Source organism: Orbicella faveolata, unplaced genomic scaffold (assembly GCF_042242905.1).
Source record: "Orbicella faveolata isolate gen_17 unplaced genomic scaffold, um_ofav_v1 contig_26, whole genome shotgun sequence".
NCBI classification, from domain to species: domain Eukaryota; kingdom Metazoa; phylum Cnidaria; class Anthozoa; order Scleractinia; family Merulinidae; genus Orbicella; species Orbicella faveolata.
This window is the reverse complement of record NW_028301554.1, coordinates 2,245,209-2,252,322: the sequence shown is the minus strand read 5'-3', so window position 1 is coordinate 2,252,322 and position 7,114 is coordinate 2,245,209. Positions and strand designations below refer to the sequence as shown.

General features: G+C 37.5%; 1 pseudogene across 1 annotated transcript; it reads left to right on the top strand.

Annotated features, from left to right (window-relative positions):
* The first annotated feature begins 369 nt into the window (after window positions 1-369).
* LOC149107604 (U6 snRNA-associated Sm-like protein LSm6) lies at window positions 370-6,958 on the top strand (annotated as a pseudogene). The gene is made up of 4 exons (XR_016208945.1): window positions 370-674; window positions 1,844-1,914; window positions 6,032-6,074; window positions 6,791-6,958. The product of XR_016208945.1 is annotated as a U6 snRNA-associated Sm-like protein LSm6 (transcript).
* The last annotated feature ends 156 nt before the right edge of the window (window positions 6,959-7,114 follow it).

The window sequence follows — 7,114 nt, the reverse complement described above, 5'->3', positions numbered from 1 at the left end:
CCTGTAATGCCAAGACATCTTTCTCTTTTGTGCAAAGTTCACATTTTTCATTCGCAATTTTTATGCTTTTTGAAGGTTGTTTTTTTTTTCCCAAGCTATTTTTGCGTCTGCGTAAGTAAACAAACTGCAGTAAACAAACTAAATGTTAGAACTAAAACCATCAACTTATGTTTCCAAGTTCGCAATGATGATGAAAAAGTTCCAGGGACGGATCCTAGATTTTTCTTAGGAGGGGCTGCACCACTAAGGAATGGGGGAACTGACTGGTCAAGTAAACAGATTGTAATTTTTTTTTTTTGGCAGAATACCAGTTGTATTAGAAAGCAGCAGGTCATCTCAGAGGAGCGGGGGTGCGCACCCCTGCACCCTCCCCTTAGATCTGCCCTTAAGTTCTTAGTTCAGGGTTAGTTTCCCACTATATTTCTACGCGATCGCTTACTTCGATGTCAACGTCCGCTAAGTTCCTACGTCCTACAATATGCAAGTCCTTGACATGTTCTGGTAATTCTCGGACGAAAGTACTGGGTCGAGTTCGCAGACGCCATCTTGAAGAAATCTTGGTTCATCCGAAACAAACTCAAAGATGAGCCAAAAACAAACTGCAAGTGACTTTCTGAAGCAAATTATAGGCCGCCCTGTGGTGGTGAAGCTTAACAACGGCGTTGATTATTGAGGTAAACAGCTTTTTTTGGCCTGTGCATGCAAACCAGCTGAGAATTGATCCATTCATAAGTTGCTGTTTTCGTTTGACTGTTCATGCATTCTACTTGCTATCAGCTGCAAACGTAAGCTTAAACAATAGGAAAGCGTTGTTAGAAGTCTGAAAAAGAAAGGCCGTGCAACATTCCCCTTAAGTTGTCTGCAATATCTTTCTAAGTTTTGTTGATATGAAAATAATCTTTAATCTTTAATCATTATTTATACACGGTAAAAATTCATCAGGTACAATAAATTCCCATAAAATGTCTAAGATCCTAAACCTAAAATTCTAATCCTAATATTCTGTTAACTTACAACAATATTGTACTCATAAACCTGATTTCCATGAATGCCGCGTGTTTAAAAATGATAATAGAGAAAGCGTTTTTAGAATTGATTTAATGAGTCAAACTCTTTGATGTTTACACGGTAAGCTGTTCCAATGGGTTGCGCCATTGTAACTAAAACTATTTTCCTGTAGTTAGTTCTTGGAAAGGGAGCAAGTTTGTTAACCGAGTCCCTCAGAGCATAATTTGATTCATTTCGGGTTACAAATTTAGAAGTGAGGTATGCGTTAAGTAATGCAGAAATTTCCAGTCTTTATCATATTTGAAGACTGAAAAATGCACCAGTCATTTGACGCCACCCCCCCCCCCCCGCCCCCCGCACCCCACCCGCTTTTTTTGGAGGATACCTGAGGCATTCACTTTTACTGTCAGTGAAATGCAGTGAAAAGCCCTGTCTTGCAGGAAAAAAATTCAGAGTGAACTCCCCCACCCTCTCAATGGTTTCGAAAAGCATGATAATTGAAGCGATTAAAATCAGACAGTCGTCATCATTTGTCCAGCCTCCATGTTTTCTGCAAACATGATACTTGAACCCACTCTTCTAAGAGGTCGCGAACCACAAGTGAAATCCCCACCAAACCCCCACTCAGCCCCTGCATTGTATAGCAAACTGGTGAAAAAAGGTGCATTTCCTGACTACCAGGGAACCTAAATCAAGTGAAAACAAGGTGAAAACCCCCAGTTTGCCCTGGGTATCCCCCAATGGTGGAGGTGGGGGGGGGGGGGGAGGGGAGGGAGGGGGGTTCAAATGATTGGTACATAATTGGAAGTCCTCACTGTTGACCTTCCTTTCTCAGGAGTTCTTGCCTGCCTAGATGGTTACATGAATATTGCTTTAGAACAAACAGAAGAATATGCCAATGGCCAGGTTAGTTGACTTTTACTGAATCATTTTGTTTAAAACAAAGTGCAAATATAACAAGCACTCTGATTGACAGGCTTAACAGCATGCTTTTTTGGAGTACATGTATGTACTATACACGTACAAATCACAAGGAGGAGAGGAGTCTTATTTGACCATATTTCCAGTTATTCACCGTAGAATTGTAGCACAGATCGATTTGTTGATTTGTATACATGCACACTGTGTTACTCGTCTGTTGAAAATGGTCATCGCCCAAAGAGCAATGATTCCAGTAAGTGAAGCTTTCTATATGAGGCATGAAATGGTGAGAGTAAAAAAAGGGACATGCTCGGATAAAAGTGACCATCATGTGACTTGTTGGATGTGGACCGTAGAATACTCATGTCCTGTGATCTGTACCACTTGCTAAGAACATAAACCAATCATGACTGTCCAGTTGTCCATTCTGTGAGCAGAGTCTCTTTTATCACAAAAGACAGACATGATTGCGTGTTTTCAGGAATGATTTTTGCATAAATTACTTACAAAAATCACTTCCAATCCTATGTATAAAGTATGACCTTACCACTGATGATGTATTTCTGCCACCAGCATCCTCTGGCCCACTTTGTATGAATAAAGCCAACAACTACACTAAAAATTTGTTGCCTGAAAACCGGATATCAAAAGCTTTCTGGTAAATTTGTTTTTAAGACTGTGGAGATAACATTATTTCCACAACACTTGCTGGAAATGAGGCATTTTAATTTAAATTTTAGTGAATGTTGGGCTATCCAAAATTTGACTGAAATCAGTTTCATCCATTGTCTCTTTCTGTACTGTTAATCGCCACGAGTGATAGCCATTACTGTATGCAGCTTTTGTCTTGTGGATAGGATTTCAACAGACTTGTAACATGATTGCCTGTATACAGTGTGATCATGTACATTGATTTCAGTCAACAAGGAATCAATATGTGCTACAATTGTATGGTAAATTTAACTGTAATATGGTCAAACAGGACTCCCTGTGTATAAAGCATGTGGCCTGCGAATCATTACAAATGACACTCGTCTTTCGTTCGTGTTTCACCTTACACTTCTTTTGTGCTTTTGTTACTTGCTTCTGTGCTTTATAACAAAACAAATAACGACCATGCCTTTTTCATCTGTTAATTCCATAGCAGTGCAAATAACACATGTCAAGTACTCTCATTGGTTTAAACAGCATGTTATACAGTCATTTATTACATTGCTGAACTGACTGTGATAAAAAGTTCCCTTAGTGGTCCAAATTTTGCAGTATGGACAGCTAAGAATTGGTCACTGCTCAAACACTGATTTTACCAAATTACTTTTTCAGTTGATTGTTCAAAAATACAGTTTCTTGTTATATAGAAATCTTTTTACCTTCGTGTTTGGAGAACAACTTCAGTTAAATGGTCACAAGAGTAACATGAGAAACATAAATAAATGCTTACCTTTTGTATTCCATTAAGCTAGAATGGATTGCAGGGATTTACCAATTTATGGGCAGATTAAGAAATAGCCATTTATTATTAATAATAAGTTACTTTATTGAACTAGCTAATTTGGTCCGTTTTGGAGATTATCATTTTTTCCTTACTTTTTTTTGTAATTTTTGGACAACACCTGGTTCATAAACCTGTTTTAAAAAAAGTCTGTATGTGAAGCAAGTGGTCCATCAGGCTAAAGCTTATCCTGGTTTCTGTAGGATGAAGAGACTAGGAGTAGTGCAATCCCCCCCTGGATGGGATGCTAGTCCATCGCAGGGTTACCCCCAGCATTAAGTTCGTTGGTACCCATTTATACACCTGGTCAGAGAGAGGCACTGTGAGAGTAAAGTGTCTTGCCCAAGAACACAACACAATGTCCCCGGCCAGGGCTCAAACCCGGACTGATTGATCCGGAGATGAGTGCACTAACCACGAGGCCACGGCACCTCCCACTGAGAGCAATATTTCTCCATTTATGCACCTCACACCAGTTCTGAGAATTTGGTGGCACATCAAGGCAAGAGTGAGTGTAGATCTAGGATGTTTTGTCAGCAACAAATTCAAGACCAACAACAATGTCATTTTCGAAAAAATTAAAATGCTATTCAGTGTCATTTACAAAACACAAGAATGTACAGACGATAAACCTAGAATTTGGTCATTTCATTTGTCGTATTGAATATTTTTAATACAGAATCTCAGCAAGATTTTCCTAAAGAATGTAGTACAAACTGGAAAAAATTTCCTTCAGTTGAGTGTCAAAGGCAGCAAGAGCACAAAAATTAGAAGATAATTGTGCACTAGAGCAGAGAAAGCATATTTAATTGACTTATTCAACTACACATTTGCACATAAAACATTTCTGTTTCCTCAGTTTTATCCATTAATCCTTAAGATTCTGAAAGTTTGCTAGACCTGTGTATTTTTCCAAAATTGTTATTTTTTTGCCTATTTATCGTCAGTTTTGTTACAGATATTTTTGTTTTCATATGTATGTAAAAAGAGTGGTAATGATTGGGCCAGATTCTTATCCCATAATGTTTCACAGACCTGTCCAAGGTTTCCAGAAAAGTCTACAATGTATGTTACTGTACACTCAAAGTGCAAAGTTCTTTATCATAATTTATAAATAAATGTAGGTAGGACCCTGCATGCACTCTGATCGGTCAAAAACCCATGTTTTATTAGTCAAGAGTATAATTTAAACAAAGATGGAGAAAAAGCGTGTTTTATTGTTTTTTGCCACATGACCTCTATATCATAAAGCAAATCAAGAAGCCTAAGCCATGTATTACACTGTGATAAAACACTCTGGGCATTTCAGAACACTTGAGAATTATTTGTAGAAAACACTCACTTGTAGCTCATGTTTTCTACATTTCCTTCGTGTTCTCAAATGCCCATGGTATTTTATCACAGTGTAATACATGGCTTAGGCTTCTTTATTTGTTAATTATAATTAGCAATGCATCAACGAGAATTTCTGAAAAAAATCACTGTCAGTGATACTTTCAATGAATCAATCACCATGAGTACACTTGTCGTGTTTTGCCCTCACAATACAACCGAACATACATGTACTCAAGGTTACGAGGCTTGCAGTCCTCTGTTTTGTGCCGCCAATAATAATATTAATTTTATGTCAAACCGATTATCACAAATTACATTTTGTAATGAAGCCAAGCGTGATGAAATTTTCTTGCTTACTGTGTTTTTTTTTTTTTTTGCATTTATTAAATATGAGCATTTTAGCACAGTGAATTAAGGTTACTTCAAACCTTCGCGGGACTACATTGGTCGATTTTTTTTTGGTCAAGAAAATTAAAGTCCGCAAAGCTCAAGTTTTCATACTGTGAACGCTAGGGGTTCTGTTATTTCATTGGCTCGCGGCTTTTCAAGTTGACACATTCCTCTGTGAAGGTGTGATATGTTTATAAATCTTTAGAAGGCGAAAACTCGCACTCGTTTTTCGAGAGAATCCCTTCTCTTTAAATGAATTAATAGGGTATGCAGATTTGAAGGTTTTCCACGAAATTTGGTCAGAACATTCACAGATAGATATGGAACAAAAACATGTCGGCGAATTCCTTTATTTTAAATACTTTCTTCGTGACGGCCTTTAATGCAACAGGTTACGCGAATTTTTCAATAGTCGAACTTGACAGATCTATAAAAAGATAACCAATAGAAATAAAAGAAAATGCTGACACGTTTTTGGAGTTTGAGGCTTTGTGATTAACAATGCACAGTTATTTTGCATGAACGATCGCATTTGATACCCGAATAATTCGCTGGAACGTCAGTCGGTCATTTTGGAGTTGACGGCCTCTGCCGCCTTTAGAAAACAAAATCCAAAACAAAACATAATTTTATCGAATTCTACAGTTTATAACCTTTCTGTTGGTATATAGTTTCTGGGGGTTTCCCTGAAAACAGCACGCATACGAATTTTTTTCTGGAGGACACCCGCTAAGGTTTGAAGTAACCTTAACTAAATTTTCCATCTTGATTACTGACATCTTGAACCCTGTAGTCTTTTGATCTTAACTGAACTCTTTTTTCCTTGGCTTCCGTTTTATCATTGTATTATTCAGTGTTTACATACCCATCTTTTCTCTCCTTCAGTTCAAAAACAAATATGGAGATGCTTTCTTGAGAGGAAACAATGGTAAGCTGTATTAACAATGTTAGTCTTTTTAATATGACTTTGTCCATTGTCATAAAAATTGTAAGCTTATGTATTTGGTTAAAAACAACAACAACAAGCCGTAAGATGGGGATCAAGTTGGTATTTATGCCAATGTCATAATCACATTCCATTTCATGTAATCACACTACCAGAGGTGGATATAGGGTAGAGGGGGTGGGGGTGCTGGCAAAAAGTTGAAATAAAAATGGGAATATTAAATTAGCAGAAATGAAGGGAAACTCACTGGACATTCATCTCATTGTAATTTCTACTTTGAGGTATTGCTAGTAATTGTGGTGAAAAAGTTTTAGATTCTAGTTCTCAAATTGAAATATTTTGGGGCATGCCCAGCATTAAGTCTACAATCCCAAAGTACCCTCCACCCCCCGTAAAAAATCCTGGATTCGCCCTTGCACTACAGTGTTTTGATTTTTAAATACTCCCCCCCTTGGATAAGCTCTCTTCCTCTAAACATCGCTCCCCTTATTGTATGCCTTCTTTGGTGCAGATATGTTTTTAAAATGGTTGAGCTTGTCCCTCAAAATGTTACATTTAGGTGCAATTACGACAACAAATTTAATTTCTTGACTTTTCTGTATTATATACATGTAGCTGCCCGACTAAGTGGTGGGCCACTTCTCACTTTACAGGCTACCATTCTGCTCTCAACTGACGCTTTCATCTTTCTCTTACAGTGTTATATATCAGCACACAAAAGACAAGCCGAAGATAAAGACAGCAAGGGCTGGACAGAAACTTAACTAAAAACAACCAAAATATTGTTTGTTGGTGATAGCTATGTGTACATAGAGTTGTTTTTGTATTTTCCTGTAAAAAAAAACTCATTCATCTGTTATTCACAACTTGCTGATAGATTTTTGCTTTTTCTTGAACATGTAGTTACATTAGTTTCTGTATATGTACATGTATAGGCAGATAGGCAGGGAAGAGGAGGGAAGTAGTACAGTAGCTAGGTTTAAAGCCAGAGTTGTAAAATAATTTAGTTAAGTCTCGTGTTA